This window comes from Cervus canadensis, chromosome 12 (genome assembly GCF_019320065.1).
Source record: "Cervus canadensis isolate Bull #8, Minnesota chromosome 12, ASM1932006v1, whole genome shotgun sequence".
Taxonomy (NCBI): domain Eukaryota; kingdom Metazoa; phylum Chordata; class Mammalia; order Artiodactyla; family Cervidae; genus Cervus; species Cervus canadensis.
The window spans coordinates 18,070,722-18,087,965 of record NC_057397.1 but is presented as its reverse complement, the minus strand read 5'-3'; the positions used below and the strand labels follow the sequence as shown (position 1 = coordinate 18,087,965).

At 41.5% G+C, this 17,244-nt stretch overlaps 1 long non-coding RNA gene and 1 other non-coding gene across 2 annotated transcripts in view; one reads left to right on the top strand and one right to left on the bottom strand.

Moving 5' to 3' along the window:
* The window catches only part of LOC122451016, a 228,564-nt gene that overhangs the window by 11,478 nt on the left and 199,842 nt on the right, over positions 1 to 17,244 (top strand). The window contains exon 2 of the long non-coding RNA XR_006272288.1: positions 7,555 to 7,659. This is a non-coding gene — a long non-coding RNA (uncharacterized LOC122451016). The remainder of the gene's footprint in view (positions 1 to 7,554; positions 7,660 to 17,244) is intronic.
* LOC122451589 lies at positions 7,473 to 7,578 on the bottom strand. Its single transcript, XR_006272483.1, has one exon. It is a non-coding gene; the product is annotated as a U6 spliceosomal RNA (small nuclear RNA).

Here is a 17,244-nt window from a genome sequence, read left to right as displayed (position 1 = left end):
TGTGTTAATTTTATATCCTGCAACTTTACTATATTCATTGATTAGCTCTAGTAATTTTCTGGTAGAGTCTTTAGGGTTTTCTATGTAGAGGATCATGTCATCTGCAAACAGTGAGAGTTTCACTTCTTCTTTCCCTATCTGGATTCCTTTTACTTCTTTTTCTGCTCTGATTGCTGTGGCCAAAACTTCCAACACTATGTTGAACAGTAGTGGTGAGAGTGGGCACCCTTGTCTTGTTCCTGATTTCAGGGAAATGCTTTCAATTTTTCACCATTGAGGGTGATGCTTGCTGTGGGTTTGTCATATATAGCTTTTATTATGTTGAGGTATGTTCCTTCTATTCCTGCTTTTTGGAGAGTTTTAATTATAAATGAGTGTTGAATTTTGTCAAAGGTTTTCTCTGCATCTATTGAGGGATTTATTATTATGGTTTTATCTTTCAATTTGTTAATGTTGGTGGTATTTACTATTTGATTGATTTGCAGACATTTAAAGAATCCTTGCATTCACTGGGATAAAGCCCACCTTTTGTCGTGGGTGTTTATGATCTTTTTAATATGTTGTTTGATTCTGTTTGCTAGAATTTTGTTAAGGATTTTTGCATCTATGTTCATCAGTGATATTGGCCTGTAGTTTTCTTTTTTTGTGGCATCTTTGTCTGGTTTTGGAATTAAGGTGATGGTGGCCTCATAGAATGAGTTTGGAAGTTTACCTTCCTCTGCAATTTTCTGGAAGAGTTTGAGTAAGATAGGTGTTAGCTCTTCTCTAAATTTTTGGTAGAATTCAGCTGTGAAGTCATCTGGTCCTGGGCTTTTGTTTGCTGGTAGATTTTTGATTACAGTTTCGATTTCCTTGCTTGTGATGGGTCTGTTAAGATCTTCTATTTCTTCCTGGTTCAGTTTTGGAAAGTTATACTTTTCTAAGAATTTGTCCATTTCATCCAAGTTGTCCATTTTATTGGCATAGAGCTGCTGGTAGTAGTCTCTTATGATCCTTTGTATTTCAGTGTTGTCTGTTGTGATCTCTCCATTTTCATTTCTAATTTTGTTAATTTGGTTCTTCTCTCTTTGTTTCTTAATGAGTCTTGCTAATGGTTTGTCAATTTTGTTTATTTTTTCAAAAAACCAGCTTTTAGCTTTGTTGATTTTTGCTATGGTCTCTTTAGTTTCTATTGCATTTATTTCTGCCCTGATTTTTAAGATTTCTTTCCTTCTGCTAACCCTGGGGTTCTTCATTTCTTCCTTCTCTAATTGCTTTCATCTGAATCTCTGAAGCAGCAGTGTGTGTGTTGTGGAGAAGAGGAGGAAAGTGGTGTATGCATGTATGTTTATATGTGCCCATATGTGTGTTTTGGGATGTAGGAATTGTGCATGTGTGTGTGTTTCAGGGCATGAGGTTGGCAAATATGAACATGGCGAGGGACAAGGGGTAAGTGAGAGAGGTTTGTGTTCCCATGAGTGGCAGATATTTTGTTCCTGATGTGGGAACTCTAAGAGGTTGTTGCTGCCTTACCCACCCCCACTGCAACACCTGTTCAAAAAATCTTAATGACCATTTGTCTCAGGAGTTGTAACTGAGAACCTTTAAGTCTGAGAAATTTTATTGAACTTATAGGGCTTCTGAGAGGTAAAATGAGTAAACATGATGTCACTTTTTGATCCCTGTGACTGAGATGTAAGACTTGGGAAACTCAGCCATAGAAAATCTTAAAAGAGGGGGACATTCCTTTTAATATGCACCAAAAGAATGCAAGGCTGGCATCTCCTAACCCAAGAGGCCTCGCCACTGAAAATTGTGAACTTTCAGAGTCAACAAATTTGCTAAGGCCAGTTGTATTACTTTTTATGCATGCTGTGTAACAAATGACTGCAAACCTGTAGGCTTAAAAGAACAGCCATTTATTATCCATGGTTTCTGTGGCCCAGGGGTCCAGGCGCCACTTAACCTGGTCCTCTGTGCAGCTTCTCACAAGGTTGCAGTGAAGCTGTTGGCTGGGCTGCATTCTCATCTGAATCTTGGGGTCCTCTTCCGAGCTCATACAGGTTATTGACAGATTTCCATTCCTTTTGGTTGTCGGAGTGAGGTTCTCAACTCTTAGACTAGACACCATCCCTCTTCACAGGCAGTTCACAACCTGGCTGTCTGCTTCTTCAAGGTCAGCAGGAGAGGGTTTTTCCTGCTTTGAGTTTGTTCTTCCAGGGAAGACCTGGTCCTTCTTCTAATGCTCACCTGATATCCTGGTGGGACTACTCAAGATAGTCTTCTCTTTGATTAACTTGAAATCTGGAGATTAGAAACTTAATTACCTCTACAAAATTTCATCTCCTTTACCACATTCTCTTATTGAGAAGCAAGCCATAGACTCATTTGAAAAGAGGAAATTACACATGAGTGTAGCTGTCAGGGAATGGAAATCTTAGAATTCTGTCAATGGGTTCCAAAACAAGGTGTACATGTTCAATTTGTACATGCCCAATCAGATGTTGTGGACAAGTGTGAGAAACTGAATTTATGATTACTTTTTATTTCATCCATTTTAACTTTAATTTTTGTGTGATTTATGATGAATTTGACTCACTGGAAAAACAGTAGCTATATCTATATCCATCTATCTATATATATAATTTGTAGCTGTATCTTTTGAAAGGTGATTTTTATTTTCTGAAGGAGAAAGCAGTGAAAACTGTTAGAGGCTGCTGACGTGTGAGCAGCCCTGTGTGGCCTTGTTTTTTAGTTTTGAAAACTGACAGGTCAGACCAGGTATATCTATATTAAAGGCATAACAGCTATTAGTTATTTGTTTTCTTGAATTTTAGTATGCCTTGCAATTTTTGTTGCAAACCAGACATGGTGTTTAGGGCAATAGGTCTTGAGTGTGAAGCTTTGTGTTAGTCTGGTGAGGAGCGGAGCTGTGTTGGGACGCAGCTGCAGGTGTTAGAGACTTCCAGTTCCTGAAGGAAGCCCTTGTTTGTCACCTGTCTTGTCTTTGAGCTTCCCTAAGAACCTGTCGTCTGATAGAATCTGATTCTTGCAGCTCTTTCAGCTGTCCTTTGCAGTTATTATGCAGGAGCCCTGTTATGGGGGTGAGTGAGGTGTGGGGAGCAGAGTGCTATATTGGGTTGGCCAAAAATTTCATTCAGGGTTTTTACCAAGATGTTGCAGAAAAACCCAAAGGAACTTTTTGGCCAGCTCAGTACAATCTTATGATTAAAGATCAGTCTCATCGAGAGCCTGTCCCTTCAGGCTGTGACCTTATCTTCCTTCTCCCCATATTTAGGTGACACAGGAAGTCTAGAGGAGGCTGGAGGCAGAGAAATGACTTCCTTCAGGAGGGTTAAAGCTCTGGTCACATCTTCCCTAGGAGAGTAGGTTTCTCTTATGGAGAAAGTTCTGAGCATATTTTACAATGTTTCCTCTTCACTCCGCCAGAGACTCAGGGGGAGTCCTTGATTCTTCACCCTGAGAAAGAACCTGGTGTGTTTCCTAGAGGTAAGGCCTATGAAAACAAGGACCTTTCTAAGACTGTGGTCCCCAGAAATTTCTCACTATTGAAATAGTCCACACTCAGACTCCAGTGATCCATCAGAAATCCCATTGAAATGTTCCTACCAGTTTATAGTTTTATGAGCTTCTGCACCAGGTAAGGTGATGTTGTCTGTGAGTCTAGATTTGTCTGTCTGTCCAGATGTTGAAAGTGGCAGTTTGCCCTATGACCTGCACCCTCTGATGGGTCCAAGAAAAGTCATAGATTTTTAGATGGTTCAGCTTTTTCTTGCTGTAAGGATTAGAATGGTGGAGTGGAAACCATTCGTTTTGTTTCTTTTCTTCTCTATTTTTCTCACATAACATGGAAATAAATCTGGAGCCAAAGAAATCTAGGTTTGGCTTCCATCTCCACCCCTTATTTACTTTCTAACCTTGAAAAGTAATGTCATTCTTAGGATTGTGTGAGGTTTACATGCAGATATGTAGGTAAGCATGAGGCCTAGGATCTGGTCCTAAATGTTCACTTAGTGACTGCTGCAAGGGGCCTCAAGGCTCATCTATTCCAAATCTCCACCTCATACTTGGATTTCCTCACTATTATCCCAGCTAAAAGGCTGCCTGCATGCTAAGTCACTTCAGTCGTGTCTGATCTTTGCAACTCTATGGAATGTAGCCTAGCAGACTTCTCTGTCCATGGGATTCTCCAGGCAAGAATACACGTGGGTTGCTATTTCTTTCTCTGCTTGAAAAATCTTCAATGACATGGGAATTACTAGCTTCCAGAGAACCTCTGGATAATACCAGAGGACCAGTATGCATCAGAATGCAATGTGAGATCTGCAGATCATGTTCCCAGGGCTGGGGTGGGGCATGATAGGAAGTAAGATTCTTCTCACTAGGCAGGTTGAGGGGAGTTTATAAGGAATTTAAGCTGCATTTTGAGGAAGAGATAATCTTCCAACCTTTGCTCATGAGGCTGAACGACATTTGGGAGAAGGAAGAGAATGATAGAAAAGAACCTGGAAATGAAACTAGAGTGGAAGAGGAGGGAAAGTGGAAGTCACTCAGTCGTGTCTGACTCTTTGCGACCCCATGGGCTTGTCCATGGAATTCCCCAGGCCAGAATACTGGAGTGGGTAGCCTTTCCCTTCTCCAGGGGATCTTCCCAACCAAGGGATCGAAACCAGGTCTCCCACACTGCAGGTGGATTCTTTACGAACTGAGCCACAAGCAGGGAGGAGGAGCCCTAACTGCTGAGAGAGGAATGAATGACTACAGGATTATGTATGTTAAGGAGAGGTTGCTTTGACATTCATTCCCATCAGTTAGTTTGATATTAGAAATATTTATTTATGGTCTGGTCTGAAAATATTCTGTGTTGCTGCCACATCCTGTGGCAGACACTCTTAGCTGATTATCTGTGACCTCATTTCTTGCTAACAAAAGTGTGGTTTTGTATGGAATAGAAATTGCTCCAAGCCATGCAATGGATTATCGCTGGCCTAAGACTAAGCCAGTCATGAAGACCCTGACTTCCCAGTGTTCGCAGTGACACTTGCAGTTAGATTCCACATGAAACAGTCTAGCAGGAAGTATCAGGAGACGTTGACTTCCAGAAAACTTCTGATTTCCAAACAAATAATGCACAGGTTCCTGTCATTGTTCTTCTGCCACTTCTCTCTACTTAGAAGGAGGATCTGATGCTTCAGTTTGGTTTAGTCCCTCAGTCATGTCTGACTCTGTAACCTAATGGACCACAGCATGCCAGGCCTCCCTGTCCATAACCAACTCCCGGAGCTTACTCAAACTCATGTCCATCGAGTCGGTGATGCCATCCAACCATCTCATCTTCTGTCGTCCCCTTCTCCTCCTGCCTTCAATCTTGCCCAGTGTCAGGGTCTTTTCCAGTGAGTCAGTTCTTCACATCAAATGGCCAAAATATTGGAGTTTCAGCTTCAGCATCAGTCCTTCCAGTGAATATTCAGGACTGATTTCCTTGAGGATTGACTGGTTTGATCTTCTTGCAGTCCAAGTGATTCTCAGGAGCCTTCTCCAACACCACAGTTCAAAAGCATCAATTCATGAGACAGGGTGCTCAGAGCTGGTGCACTGGGATGACCCTGAAGGGTGGGATGGGGAGGGAGGTGGGAAGGGGGTTCAGGATGGGGAACATATGTACACCCATGGCTGATTCATGTCAATGTATGGCAAAAACCACTACAATATTGTAAAGTAATTGGCCTCCAATTAAAATAAATAAATTAAAAAAAAAGAAAGAAAATGAGCCAGTTGGGGAGTTAAAAAAAATGGCATCAATTCTTCAGCACTCAGCTTTCTTTAGAGTCCAACTCTCATGTCTGTACATGACCACTGGAAAAGCCAGAGCTTTGTCTAGATGGACCTTTGTTGGCAAAGTGATGTCTCTGCTTTTCAATATGCTGCCTAGGTTGGTCATAGCTTTTCTTCTAAGGAGCAAGTGTCTTTTAATTTCATGGCTGCAGTCACCATCTACAGTGATTTTAGACCTCAAGAAAATGAAGTCTGTCACTGTTTCCATTGTTTCCCTATCTATTTGCTATGAAGTGATGAGACTAGATGCCATGATCTTAGTTTTCTGAATATTGAGTTTTAAGCCAACTTTTTCACTCTCCTCTTTCACTTTCATCAAGAGGCTCTTTAGCTGTTCTTCGCTTTCTGCCGTAAGGGTGGTGTCATCTGCATATTGGAGGTTATTGATATTTCTCCGAGCAATCTTGATTCCAGCTTGTGCTTCATCCAGCCCAGCATTTCTCATGATGTACTCTGCATATAAGTTAAATAAGCAGGGTGACAATATACATACAGCCTTGATGTACTCCTTTTCCTATTTGGAACCAGTCTGTTGGTCCATGTCCAGTTCTAACTGTTGCTTCTTGACTTGCATACAGATTTCTCAGGAGCAGGTCAGGTGGTCTGGTAGTCCCATCTCTTGAAGAATTTTCCAGTTTGTTGTGATCCATGCAGTCAAAGGCTTTGGCATAGTCAATAAAGCAGAAATAGATGTTTTTTCTGGAATTTTTTTGCCTTTTCAATGATCCAGCGGATGATGGCAATTTGATCTCCGGTTCCTCTGCCTTTTCCAAAACCATCTTGAACATCTGAAGTTAACGGTTCACGTATTGCTGAAGCCTGGCTTGGAGGATTTTAAGCATTACTTTTCTAGCGTGAGATGGTGTTAAATACGAGACGGATGGGGGCAGAGGGAGAGAGGATGAAGACAAGCTACTGACACTCATTGGGAAGCATGACTTATTAGACAACAACTTAACTAAAGACCTCAGTGTAGAGTTCATCCCTAGGGTGGTACCAGCATATAGGCTTTTCTAAATAATCATGATAGAAGACTTTTTTTTTTTTCCATTTATTTTTATTAGTTGGAGGCTAATTACTTTACAATATTGTAGTAGTTGTTGCCATGCATTGACATGAATAAGCCATGGATTTACATGTGTTCCCCATCCCGATCCCCTCTCCCGCCTCCCTCTCCACCTAATCCCTCTGGGTCTTCCCAGTGCATCAGCCCCGAGCACTTGTCTCATGCATCCAACCTGGGCTGGTGATCTGTTTCACTCTTGATAATATACATGTTTCGATGCTGTTCTCTCAAAACATCCCACCCTCACCTTCTCCCACAGAGTCCAAAAGTCTGTTCTGTACCTCTGTGTCTCTTTTTCTGTTTTGCATATAGGGTTATCGTTACCATCTTTCTAAATTCCATATATATGCGTTAGTATACTATATTGGTCTTTATCTTTCTGGCTTACTTCACTCTGTATAATGGGCTCCAGTTTCATCCATGTCGTTAGAACTGATTCAAATGAATTCTTTTTAATGGCTGAGTAATATTCCATGGTGTATATGTACCACAGCTTCCTTATCCATTCGTCTGCTGATGGGCCTCTAGGTTGCTTCCATGTCCTGGCTATTATAAACAGTGCTGTGATGAAAAAAATATGGAACGCTTCACGAATTTGCGTGTCATCCTTGCGCAGGGCCATGCTGATCTTCTCTGTATCATTCCAATTTTAGTATATGTGCTGCTGAAGCGAGCATGATAGAAGACTTTTAAAAGGATCATGATAAGACTCTGCAGCTCATTAATTCGCTGGATCCACCCTATTTCTTGCACTGCAGGTAAGACTGCAAACATGGCTTACATCACCCCTTGAGTTCCTAAGGGACAGAAGTTCTCCAGAAGGTCATTTCTCTGAATTTTTCTGAAATTGTTTACTTAACACATTCTGCTGCCTTCCTGAGTGTTGCCTCTCTTTCCTTTGACCAATAGCTGGAGAAATAAGCCTCTGTCCATGACTTTCAGAAATAAAACAAGAAGGAAAAACATCACAGAATTTATCTAAAGCATTGGAGTATCTGGTTTTATTGGCAGATGGGGGAACCTGAGGTGTTTACTTTTGCAACACATATGACATTGGATGAACAGAAATACTGGGTTGGTCAAAAAGTTCATTCAGGTTTTTCTGTACCATCTCACGGAGGAATGCAAACGAAGTTTTTATCCAATTCAAAATTTAATTTGGGGATAAGCATCAGCTGATGAGGGAAGCCTGGCACTTTAAATGTCTTTTAGAAGCTGAGAACAATGGGTTATACGAAAGGAAGAGTTAATCTTGAGGATCTCTTAGGGGTGTAGATATAAGAGTTCAGAATGCTGTGGGTGGATTAATTAAGTTAATTTCCAAAATTCTGCTGTGAACAGTATGGGGTGCAGTTAGTGGGGATTTTTCAGCCAACAGGGGAACCCTAAGCTCCTCTTGTAAATGTTGGTGAAGGGAGAGTCAAGGTTGAGGATATTGGGTTTCCTTAAATTTGGGACTGGGAAAATCGTTAAACTTTTGTTACCACCCATCAGGTTGCTCTGCTCCTTTTCAGTTCTCTCTCCTCATTTTTCCTTGTTAAGTTCTTTTTTTACCCCTTCCTTTTCCTCCCATTTTCTTTGGAACTCCTCAGTTTTGGTGTCCTTTATTCCAAAGACTTAACACCGATATTGACATAGGTAAGGGGCTACCGTATTAAAGGATTTAAAAAAAAAATTGTTTGTTTTGGTAATAACTTTATTGAGATATAATTCACATACCATGCAATCTTCCTACTGAAGTGCACAATTCAGTGCTTATTTTAGTATATTTAGTATATTCAAAGTCATGCAACCATCATCACTGTCTAATGTTAGAACACTTATAATGTGTCATCTTTATTTCTGTAGTTGCGAAAAGGGATGCAGGATATTAGGCACAGTTACATATGATAATAGTTATTGAGATAGGTTTGTTGTTGTCCCTAAGACACGATTTCCTTTAGCAAATTGGTCTTAGAGGAAGGAAGACAAGAAGGAAAGCAAACAGGAGAGAATGTAAGGAAATCAATGACTCGACTGAGGTAGAATTTCTTACAGTGAAGGTTTATAGTTTCTAAAAATCTCAGAAAACCTCTTGGCATGTTCCAAGGAAGGCAACAGTATGATTTGACCGAGGACAGATTACACAATGTATTTTTGTTTGACAACTCAAATCAACATTATATAAGTAATCAGTTTACATAAACACTGATATTCCTTTTCCACATCACTGTCATAAAATACTGTAACATGGTGATTGGTGCTCCTCTTTAGCTTCTTAGAGTGAATTTTCACAAATGAAATGATTAAGTTAGAGACTTGTGCATGGTTTTGAGCCATTTGTGCCCTGCAATGCTCTAGTGCAGAGATTCCTGCTCAGATTTTGCATGGAGCAGATGTCAAAGACGAGGCTGCTTTTGACTTAATTTTGAGCAAATGTTGGGCTTCCTTTGTGGCTCAGCTGGTAAAGAATCCACCTGCAATGTGGAGACCTGGGTTTGATCCCTGGGTTGAGAAGATCCCCTGGAGAAGGGAAAGGCTACCCACTCCAGTATTCTGGCCTGGAGAGTTCCATGGACTGTATAGTCCTTGGGTTCGTAAACAGTTGGACACGACTGAGAGACTTTCACTTCACTGAGCAAATGTACAAGGAGGGTTAGCAAGCCATGAGAAAGCTTTGAGAAAAGTAGAGGATAAAAGAAAAATAGAGCTCGTATCAAGTGTCCTGAGGACAAGGGTTTCAGAGCCACCACCACGTTCAGATCTTCACGCTATACAAACCCTGAACGTCAGCAACAGTAGTGCAGAGAGCAGCCCGCCAGAGCCTCTGAGCCTGCTTCATCTCACCTCCTTCCTTCCCTTAGTGTTGTGATAGAAAGAACCAAAGCTGGTAGCCAGATTCTGGCTCCATCACCAGCAAGTTTTGCAGTTCTCGCCAACCTATCTCTTTTAGCTTGAGCTTGTTTACTCAGCAGAAAGTGGGAATAATGAGATATCTAAGAGCATTACTGTAAAGATTATAGATACTATCCCTGAAGTATCCATGTACCACACACAGTAAACAATAGCCTTAGATCTTGTTTCAACAGCAAGCCAGTATTTTATAACCAGTTTACTCATTAGTCAAAACTAGATGGTGTTCAGGCAAGTTAAATGGTGTCTCCTTGTGCAGCAAAAAGGGATGTATGTGTGTGTGTGTTTTAAGAATTATGTCCATTAGGGACAAAACAGTTTGAAATTGAAAACTACAGTTATTAAAAGAAATATAAAACTTGGCTTTCTGGACTGGTTCATTTGCCCAAGGGTCAGAATAAGATTTTGTTTGTTTGTTTGTTTGGGGAGGAGGCAAAAATATTGGGATCAAATATTAAAAAATAAGAGAAAAAAAGCTTGTTTAACAACCTAGTTAAAGGCCAGTTTCCAGTTCAATGATTTCCATCCTTTAAGTAAAGCACTCTAATTACTTTATGTTGAAAGTCCTAGTTTCTCACATGGTTTGAGGTTTTGAATGTGTTTATTTGTAATTTGTCACAAAGTTGTATTTTTTCTAGTTATTCTGTGCGGTTGTTAGTGAGCACCTGCCTCTTTAGAGTTTATGATTCTTTTGGGATTAAAGTCTGTCTAATAAGAGATGTACCTAAAACAAAGACACCAGAAAAACTTGATGCTATCTTGTTCGATAATGCAAGCCTCAGTGCACCTTCTGATCGTGACAAGACCATAGTCCTTTGATGGTAACACCAGCATGCATATGTTCAGTGAAAAGCTCTTGAGACCAAAGAACTGAGCCTGATGCGTTTCTTGGTCCCCACCCTGTACCTTCTTGGAGTGTAGTCAGAAGGCGGGTATCTGATCATTAACAGAAATTGCAAGAATGGGGGAACTCAAGCCAGATGGAATATGTAGAGCTTATGCAAGTGTGTGTGTATGTCTGTGATCTTGCACCTGCTAGGTAAGCAACCATCGCCCCCTGCCAGGTGGAGCCCCCTGTTAACAGACTTCTCCAGCCACAAGGAAGTGCCAGGGTCTCCCTTGCATTTTTCTCTGGTTTGGTCTCTCTATTCTTGAACACCTGAAATATTAGGGGATTTTTGGCCTGCAAGACACCTGCTACAATTGCACAGATGAGCAGTTATGGGGCGTTTAATGGAAGGTGGGGGATGAAGTGAGTGTACTTTATTTGGGAGCATAGAACTCAATGTTTTTTGTGGTTTTCTTTTGTTTAAGCAAGGCCCGAGGAGAAAAGACACAGACCAGCAGACTGAGCCAGACCATTCAGAAATTCCAAATAGAAAGATAAAACTGATCACTTACCAAGTGGTAAAAATATTTATTCACTCTTCAATTGCTTCCCTAACTTTCTGAATCAGGGCTCACCATTTTGTAACTGCGGCCCAACCATACTTAAGTTGAAACGAATCTCTTGAAAAGGAGGAGGAAGAGAAGGGGGGAGAGAGGCAGGAGAAGGAGTAGAATTCAGTTTCTTATTTGAAGACCCTAGTGATTGTTGCCAGTTGTCATGGTAACTTTCCTCCCCATGGTCAGTCAGCCAGCATCACTTCAAATTTTATTCCAACAAACACAGGTCTCCATCAGTCAAGCACACTGATGCTTTTTTTTCTTGGTATAATGGCTGGCCAATCGTTTCCATCATTCACAGGCTTCTTCTATTTAAATACTCTCTCCTGAATTTGATCACTATATGAACCATGGCAACCACATCTAGAATTATGTTCCTATTTTTGGAGTGATATGAAACTTTCAAAACACCAGGAATCACTAGAAATAAAGGATCAATTTAGAGCCAGCTCTTAACTCCGTATCAAGAAGATGAAGTCTGATTAAGCAGTTGACTAGTAAGTTGCAGAGAACACAGAAAAGCAGAATCTTTTCTCTCTTCCCAGCTCTGCTCCTGGTTATGTGTTATCTGACCTGTTCTTTTCTGGGGCTCAGTTGGCTAATCAGTAAAATGGGAAGACTGGACTAGTTGGGTTCAAGGGCTTTCAGGTGTTTCAGAATGAGGAGGATGTCAAGAAGGTGCATCTACAGGCTCTCGAAGGCAGCTGAGGAAAAAAGGGTTGGAGAGCAGACCTTTGAACATCACACTGGGAGAACACAAGCCAGTGGGCGTGGGTTTTATTTTAACTTGTTGCAAAAGTATTGTACCTATGGTATTATGAACAGATTATGGATTTTAACATCTCATGTTTTAGGGGGTTTATCTCCTACATATACACTGAAGAGTGAGATAGTAATTTGAATTATAGTAAGTCTCCTACATATGAAGCTTCAAGCTCAAAGTTTCAAAGATGTGAAACTGTGCAATTGCATACCCAGTCATGTAAGTTAGTTCACATATCTGGCCTATATTGTTATGGGTGTTCGTCCTCTATGAGTGGTTATGCTTTTGTGTACTTTGCAGTACAGTACTGTATAGAGTATGGTAGTGCTGTGTCTTTATTTCAAGCCTGGGATGTCTGGAAGCAATCATAAAAGTGGCGATTGATAGTCGATTGTGTTAATCGGGCACCTAGGCTAACTTTGTTGAACTTACATGTAAATTGGACTTATGCATGCTCAGAAGGGAACTCATTCTTATGGAGCAGACTTACTGTATCAAAATATTTAGGAAACACAGCAATGCTCCTTCCATGTGATCTTTCTCCTATCTTTTGTTCTTCTCAGTATTATGGATTGTAGCCTACCAGACCTCTCTGTCTGTGGGATTTTCCAGGCAAGAGCACTGAAGTGGGTTGCCATTTCCTTCTCCAGGGAATCTTCCCAACCCAGGGATCGAACCTGGGTCTCCCGCATTGCAGGCTGACGCTTTACCCTCTGAGCCACCAGGGAAGCCCTATGGAAGCATAGAGGACCCATAAATAATACCCTTGGCCTCCCTGGAGTAGCCTGCTATGCAGAAGGCTACAGACTGCCCTGGGAGAATTTGAATTGGGCCATCTTATAGAGGTTTACTTAGAATCAAGTCCTATTTATTTAAACAGCATTTTATTTTATCCTTGCTTCAGCCTCCTTTTGTTCCTATTCTGTTCTTGCTTGGGGGCTTCTTTTGAAATGGACTAAAAATGTACAAATTCTTTCAGAACATTATTTTTTGGTAGGTAATACACTTAGGACACTTTACTACCTTCAGTCTTCATGTCTTCAGGAAGTCTTTGAATGATGTAACTTGCTGGACTAAAGGTTCACATCTTATTCTTATTTTACCCAGCCACCTACCCTGTTTCTCTGAGGCATAAGCTGGATTTTGCAAGAAGTGAATTGTATTCAAACTAGTCTACAACAAAGCCAAATATACCATAGTGACGAAAGTAAAGAGACCCAAGAACTGAAATGTTAAAACCTGGTGATGCTTTTCCAGTCATATCCCACTTACAACCTCAGTTTTGTGTCTGTAACATAAGCAGATTGTGGTATATGCTCTGTTGTGGTATATGTCTGTTCCCACCTGGTTGTAACATGTGGACATGTGTTTTTTCAAAAAGATATAATAAGAAAAGCAACATAATTTAAGATTATATGTAGTTTTGTTCTCTTTAAATGATCAAATTGTCTCTAGAATGTTTTGAATCTCCAAGGATATTGGCTCAAAACTAGTTCACTAAGACTAGGGTGTGTACTGGAAGTGTTCCTAACACTGACAGGTTATAAAATCTCAGGATGATCATCGAAGATGTTTGTTGGATATTTGGGGCATCCTTACTGCTGTATTCCTGCCTTCTGACTGGTAGAGAATACATAGTTCCACAGAGGTAAAAGGGAATATAACAGTCTGCTTGATGAAAGCAGCTTCATTACTCTGAATAGTCAAGGCTTTTCAGTAAAATTTGTGACTGACAACCCCCAAACTGGGCTTCCTATTTTATTGTCTGAAATTAACTTTAGAATCTGCCTTGGGAACACTTAGATCTGAAAAATAGGGTCTGTGTGCTGTTAGTTAGCCCTCATGGAGGAACTATGGCATGGTTTATACTCATATTCTTTTTTTTTTTTAAAGGCTATAGCCTTTTTATGGGCTTCTCTGATAGCCCAGCTGGTAAAGAATCCGCCTACAATGCAGGAGACCCTGGTTTGATTCCTGGGTCAGGAAGATCTGCTGGAGAAGGGATGGGTTACTCACTCCAGTATTCTTGGGCTTCCCTCGTGGCTCAGCTGGTAAAGAAAGTGAAAGTGAAGTCACTCAGTCATGTCTGACTCTTTGTGACTCCATGGACTGTAGCCTACCAGGCTTCTCCATTCATGGAATTTTCCAGGCAAGAGTACTGGAACGGGTTGCCATTTCCTCCTCCAGGGGATCTTCCCAATCCAGGGATTGAACCCGGGTCTTCTGCATTGCAGGCAGACTCTTTACCCTCTAAGCCACCACGGAAGCCACCTGCAATGCAGGAGACCTGGGTTTGGTCCCTGGGTTGCGAAGATCCCCTGCAGAAGGAAAAGGCTACCCACTCCAGTATTCTGGGCTGGAGAATCCCATGGACTGTATAGTCCATGGGGTTGCAAAGAGTTGGACATGACTGAGCAGTTTTCACTTTCACTATAGCCTTTTACAATTTAATTTTATTCATCTATTTTACTTTCGGTTAGCTGGGTCTTCGTTGCTGTGTATGGGCTTTCTCTAGCTGCAGCGAGCGGGGGCTACTCTCTAGTTGTGGTGTATGGGCTTCTCTCGTTGTGGGGCACAGTCTCGAGCACACAGACTTCAGTAGTTGTGGCACATGGGCTTAGTTGCTCCATGGTATGTGGAATCTTCCTGGACCAGGGATTAACTCCATGTCTCCTGCATTGGCTGGGGGATTCTTAACCACTGGATGGCCATGGAAGTCCACTCACAGCCTTTAATAGAATGAAGAATACGAGAGCAAGGGCTATGTGATCTTCTTGATAACATGAAGGAAATGGCAACCCACTCCAGTACTCTTGCCTAGAAAATTCCATGAATGGAGGAGCCTGGTGGGCTACAGCCCATGGGGTTGCAAAGAGTTGGACACGACTGAACATGACCCTACTTTTGGTTTAAAAAACAATGTTCAACGGATTTTAGACTTTCCTCATGTAAATGTCCTTTTCCTGTAATGAATAATGAATATGGGGCAGAGAGAAAGACCAGGGTGAAGCAGGAAAGATGTACGCTGCTCTGTGGCAATGGGCCAAGGAGGAATGGGACCCCCCTCCCAGCCCCAAATCATAGGCTTGGCATTTCACAAACCTGGGCTGAGGGTCCCCGTTCCACCATTTATTAATTGTGCATGTGGAAAAATGTCTTCTTTTTTTGTTATTTTAATAATTTAATCTCCCAAGGTCTAATCTTTTCCCATCTGTAATTTGAAGAAAATACTATCTATCTTGTGAAGATCCTGTGAAAATTAAATAAGGTCATGTCAGTCAAACAACAGGCATATGGTATTTTCTCAACACCCAATAGCTGTTTTGTTATTATTTAGCAAGGCATGTCACTGCCCAAGGTGTCAACCTCACCTAAAAATGAGATGGTTCAGTATTCACTTGGGTCCTTCCTAAATATAAAATAACTGTGGTAGAATTTCCCATACTTGTTTGGCCTCAGAAACTTTAAAAAATGCTAAGGTACTAATAGAGGTTATAGTCATTCTTTAGAACATAAATGTTTGATCAAAAATAAACACCAAATCATGTTCAAGCATGTTCAGACCTGTGATCGTCATACATATGGAGCTTGTTCATACACTTGCCATTGCCTCCTGTGGCTTCCTGTGTCACACAGCCAAGGATCTTAGGCAATTTGTGCTTATTCCCTGAGAGGGCACCTCATTTCTTATAGTATAATATCAATTTTAATTATATACATACATTTAGGTGTTCGCATTCTTAAAAAATACACTTTAGTTGGATTTTAGAAGAAAAGCTTGTTAGCTTCACTTTTTTTTTTTTTTGGTGTGAAGCCTCTATTAACAGTGTTCATCAGTAACCGACTGGGCATGCTTCACATTCTCTTTCAGCTAAAGCAGTGTTTTCTAAATTTTTGTGACAGAGACTCACAGCAAGAAATACATTGTGCCTCACAAGTGCACACATGCATACAAATGTGTATAATTGGAATCAAGTATTTCATGATATAATGCCCTCTTCTAAAACTGAACGCTCTATTTTTCCATTCTTTTCTATTCTATTCTATTTCATCCTATTCTATCCTAGTCCGTTCTATATCGTATTTAAAGTGCTGCTGATCAAAGCCCTCTACTTCGATTTCCAGACCCACTAATGGGCAGTGCTCTCAGTTTGAAAAAGACCTAGGGATTAATCTAGGAAATGCATGGTGTTTGTGGCTCTCCTTTACCCAGGTGGGGGTACTTCTTATGTTACACTTCAAGTGTGTTTGAAATGGAACCTTCTCTAACCTCTGAAAAGCCTGTGGAGGGGGCATTACCCAGGAAGGGTCATGTTGCCCAGCTGATGAGAGGCAGCTGCAGACCCCCAGGCTTCGAGAAGGGAGCCTGCAGTTGTCCCGGAGAAAAGTTCTCAAGGGTGGTAAGGGAAAGAGGGTTTGCAGGGTATGCCCACCCCCTTGGGACCCAGGAGCACTGCTGGGGGGTGTCCCTGTCCTCACATCTCCCAAGATTTCCACGGTCTGCTTGTCATATCTGCTTCTCTCCTGGCAACCAGCCTGCAGCTTTCCTTTGCCCAAACCTTCAACGTGCTCACATCTCAGCTCAAACAGCCTCCTCTGTCCATTCCTTTCCCTTCTAAGGTCAAAAACATGCTGCCTATTGATCTGTCATATCTTCCTGAAACTTTCCTTACCAATCCCCAGTATCAGCCTCACCCCCATCCCCAGGACTGAAATAGATACTTCATTTCTAGCCAAGACTGCCTTCTTAAAAAAATTAGAGTTCACCAATTATAACACTTGTTGCTGTCGTTTAGTCACTAAATCAAGTCCGACTCCTTGTCTCCTTGTGAGCCCATGGACTATACCCGCCAGGCCCATGGGATTCTCCAGGCAAGAACACTGGAGTGGGTTGCCATTTCCTCCTCCAGGGGATCTTCCTGACCCAGAGATCAAACCCTCAACTTTTGCTTGGCAGGCCCACCAGGGAAGCCCATAAGACATGTTGCATTGTATTTAATTATTTTTCTTTTCCACTAGACTGTAAACTTCTCCTGGAAGGTAGAGACTGACTGCTTTGCTCTTGTTTTATCCCCACATCCTAGTACACCCCTTCACCTATGGTGGTGGTGGCGGTGGGTGTTCAGTCACTCTGTCACGTCTGCCTCTTTGTGGCCCTGTGGACTGCAGCATGCCAGGCTTCCCTCTCCTCCACCATCTACTGGAGTTTGCTCAAACTCATGTCCATTGAGTCTTCACCTAT